Source organism: Acinonyx jubatus, chromosome D3 (genome assembly GCF_027475565.1).
Source record: "Acinonyx jubatus isolate Ajub_Pintada_27869175 chromosome D3, VMU_Ajub_asm_v1.0, whole genome shotgun sequence".
Lineage (NCBI taxonomy): Eukaryota > Metazoa > Chordata > Mammalia > Carnivora > Felidae > Acinonyx > Acinonyx jubatus.
Window position 1 is genome coordinate 823834 of NC_069392.1, and position 4285 is coordinate 828118.

The following is a 4285-nucleotide window of genomic DNA, read 5'->3' on the forward strand; positions in this document are numbered from 1 at the left end:
CGGGACAGGGGACGGACCTTCTTGTACTGAAGAGTCCTTAGTGATTTTATAACACGTGTGGGTTTTATTCCTGATGTTTCACGCGGCAGGGAGCTGCTGGGATACTGGGGCCTCGGTGGACACTGCCCCACCAGAGACGCGCAGTGTGCCGATGGGGCGGCGGGGCGGTGTCCCCGTGCGGGGCGGGGCCTGGGAGGGGCGGGGCGGCACAGAGTCCCCGGAAGGAGGCTTGCTTGTTCCTGGCCGGGCGGAGGCCCACGTGTCGCGCGACCTCCTCAGCTTTCCGCCTGGGGTCAGCTTCCGGTGGGGTTGCATTAACCGTCTCCCCAACCCCCCAGCCCGAGTCGTCCCAGCGGCCGGCTCTGTGCAGCCACGTCAAGACCCATTGATGTACTGTCCCCGTCGCTTCCCGTCTGTCCTCTCCCAGCGCTTCAGACCACGCGGTTGCCACGGCGGTGACATGCCCCATAATAGTCCCTGCCTCCTCCAGTAAATGAAGGAAGGGACAGAGGTTTCCCACGGAGCAGTCAGGTGAGGGAGGGGCGGGGAGAGAGCGCCACCAGCCTCACAACCCCCGTCAGGGGAGCGCAGCCCCCCTGCGGCCACCTCACCTCAGTCTGCACGCGGCTCCCACGTCCGCGTCCGCTGCTGCGAAACGTGGGCGGCACACAGTTTGCGGGTACGAGATGCAGAAGTCTCGCGGGAAGGCCGCTCTGCCAGCGGGTTCTCCAGACGCTCATTGTGACCGCCGTGCAGCCCCATCAGCTGGGACGGGCGGTGGCTGTGCTGCCAGCGCGCGCTTGGCGGCGCTTCTGTTCCAGTTAGGGGGCGAGAAGGCGGGGGTCACGGCGCAGCGCTCACGCGCTCACACGCGTGGCACCGGGAAGGCCTCTCCTTTCCCTGATGGCCCTCGAGGGAGGGCAGCACGAGGGCCGAGGAGGCCGGCTTAGCCCTCGCACCGTCTCTCTCCTTCCCGCTCTCCGGCTCTGGCTCTTGTCCCCTGCCTCCATTTCAGGATGGGGATGCCCCGGCCTCGGTACGGGCCGCCTGTGCTCCTCCGCGACTGATGGGGCTTTAGGACCCAGGACGAGGTCAACCAGAGGTCGCCGCCCGCTCCCCGAGGTCGGCCAGGGCCCTGGGAGGGAGTCACTGCCCGAGGCCATGACCAGTGAGGCTCAGGTGTACTGACGGGAATCCGAGGTGGACAAGAGCTGAGAGAGGCAGACCCTCGGACCATCTGGGCCTCTTGGTGCAGGACTGTGGGGAGTCCTCCCAGGGCAGTGGGGAGGGCGTGGGGACCGCAGGATTGGGAAGGGGCCAGAACCCAGGCAGAGAGCAGGAGGCGGTGACACCTGGTGGCGTGTATGCCCCATGGGGCAGTGGGGGGCAGTGGGGGCAGCTCGAGGGGCTCAGGGGCAGAGCGAGCAGGAGGGAGGCTGCAGGGAAGGTCAGGAGCCTAGACGGCCCCTCACCTGCTGCCAAGGACTGTCCCTCTCCTGGCTCGGGGGTCACAGACCACGTCTCTTCCTGCCTGTGGGGTCAGCAAGCAGGATGGGGACCGTGGAGGGGGGCCAGCCTCCTGTCACTGTGGCCCGACCTCTTGGGCTGGACTCTGCTTGTGTACGGACACTGACCTGCTGCTCCCGGAGGGTGTCCTGGACCCCCACCTTCCTCGCCGTGCCTGCAGCCTGGCCTACTTCCTATCTCAGGGCTTCCACTCTCCCCGGGGTGTCCCCGCTGTGAGGGGTCCTCTCCTGTCTCTACCCGCACTGCCCTTTCTCCGGGAAGGCCAGATGCAGCCTTGCCTCCTACAGGCAGTATTCCAGGACTGCCCCAATTGTTGCCTTCTCTCCTTCCTTCTCTTCTAGGACACCTGCTCAGGCCCGGCTGACTGCACGCTTCCTGTGGGACCCGGCTGGACTCTCCATTTCAGGGGTGCTGCAGTGGGCTGAATAGCATACCCCCAAATTCACGTCACCTGGAACCTCAGAAGATGGTTTTAGTTGGAAATAGGTCTTTGCAGATGCAATTAGTTAAGATGGAATGGGCCCTGATTCAATGACTGGGTCCTTGCAAGAAAAGACCCACAGACAGGACACATGGGGAGCGGGCCACATGGCAATGGAGGCAGAGAGGGGAGGGACACCAAGGATGGGCCACAACAGGGGCTGAGAGAGGCTGGGAGCAGGTGAGAGGGGGTGACGGGCTGGGAGCGGGTGGGAGGGTGGGAACCGGCTGGAAGCGAGGGGGGGATGCTGGGAGGGGCTGGGAGCGATTGGGAGGAGCTGGGAACGGGTGGGAGGGGCTGGGAGCGATTGGGAGGAGCTGGGAGCGGGTGGGAGGGGCTGGGAGCGGGTGGGAGGACAAGGAGGGGCTGGAAGCGGGGCGGGGAATGCTGGGAGGGGCTGGAAGCAGGTGGGAAGGTGGACATCGGCTGGAAGCGAGGGGGGTTGCCTGGGAGGGGCCGAAAGGGGCTGGGAGGTCTGGGAGGGTCGGGAGGGGACCGAGCTTCCATCAGAGCTCCAGAAGGAGCGAGCCCTGCCGGCGCTTTGATGTTGGGCTCTGTAGTCTCTGCCCCACAAGGCACTTGTCCCAGCCCAGCGAGACTGCACAGATTAGGCGAGCCGGTTGGGGCCGCGCGTGGTGAAGTGCTGGCTCCCAGGGGACCGTGGGGACAATGACCCCTCCCCCCCGCGCGCGCGCGCAGGCTCGGCTAGCGCCGGCTGCGGCTTTCTCCTCCCTGGTGGTCCTGCGCATGCAGTGCGGGCACGAGGGTCGCTGGCACTGCGGTAGGTAGGGTGTTGGGGGGTGAAAAGAAAGTCTTAGGTCTTTTTAAATGTATATCCATTCTACTTGGAACTCGAGCTCAGTTTTAAACTTTTACTACTTTTTAAATTTACAAGTTTTTTGTTTTTTTTGTTTTTTTTAATTTCAGAGAGAGCGTGTGCAAGCAGGGGAGAGGCAGAAAATCACAAGGAAGCACCACGTTCACCTCGGAGCCGACGCGGGGCTCAACCCCACAACCCTGGGATCATGACCTCAGCTGAAACCAAGAGTCAGAGGCTCTGGACTCCTGGGTGACTCGGCTGAGGAACAGACTCCTGATTTTCGCTCAGGTTATGATCTCGTGGTTCATGAGATCGAGCCCCATTCGAGCTCAGCTCTGCTGAGTGTGGAGCCTGCTTAGGATTCTCTCTCTCCCTTTCTGTCTGCCTCTCCCCTGCTTGTGTGCTCTCTCTCTTTCTCTCAAAATAAATAAACAAACAAAAAAAAAGACTCAGTTGACTGAGCCACGCAGGAGCCCCTGGGAATGGGTTTTTAAAATATGGAGGGAATGCGTTCCTTTCATGTTGTTTGCGAAATGCAAGGCAAGGATTCTGTTCTGTTAATTTTGCTGTGCCATTGAACAGAGTGGGTCCTGAAGGATGGTGGTCAGCAGGCCAGGCGCTTCTGTCACCCGTTCCGGGCCCTCCCTGGTGTGGCCCCTTCCACTGAGGCAGTTGTGAGGCAGCTCTGTGTTTCCACTTTACATCAGCGTCCCCACTGCTCTTGCAAACACGAGCTCAGTGCTCGCGGTCTTAACACACCCCAGACCGAGCTCCTGCACATCCCTCAGAACCCCTTGCTCCCCACCCTCCCCATCTCAGGAAATGGCTCCCCAAGGTGTGGGTTGGGTCATCCTTGATTCTGTCTTGTCTCACCTTCTGTGTCTCATCGTCAGAAAATCCTGTCGGGTCTATTTGCAAAATATACTCAGAGCCAGACCAAGTGGCACCCCTCCACTATGGCCCCTTGGTGATGAGAGGGAGGGGAGGCGGGCTGGGAGGGGGAAGGGAAGGGGCAGGCCAGTGGGACGTCTGTCTGTGCTCCTCTCCTGCCTCCCGTGTCTCCTCCCCATGTCCGGTCCCCAGTGCTGGCCTGGATGCAGCCACAGCCCTGCACACCTAGCACAGCGACGTGCCCTGCAAACCCCCAGGGGTGAAGCAATTCAGCCGGGAACCTCCCCCACCTGCTGGCAGGCATCCAGCTTCACCAGCTTACGTGACTAGATCACCCTGGATGTTATCTGACCCGGTGTCAGCCAGCGGTCGAGGGTCATGGCCTCCGGGACATGTGGGCGGGCTGCCTGCTCCTGGCCCGTAGTGTTCCTCCCCTCCCTGAGGTCACCTGCCCACCCTACAGGCCGAGAGGGCATTCCTGGAATGGGCTGCAGGCTGGGAGGGGACAGGAGCGGGCTGCTAAGGGTCACCCAAGGTTCACGGTCAGAACAGGAGCAAGGAGTTCT

The 4285-nt window shown here is 62.2% G+C and overlaps 1 long non-coding RNA gene across 1 annotated transcript; it reads left to right on the plus strand.

Annotated features, from left to right (window-relative positions):
- The first annotated feature begins 205 nt into the window (after positions 1 to 205).
- Positions 206 to 3262, plus strand: LOC113596967 (uncharacterized). Its single transcript, XR_003417797.2, has 3 exons — positions 206 to 531; positions 1869 to 2188; positions 2936 to 3262. It is a non-coding gene; the product is annotated as an uncharacterized LOC113596967 (long non-coding RNA).
- Positions 3263 to 4285: the final 1023 nt, after the last annotated feature.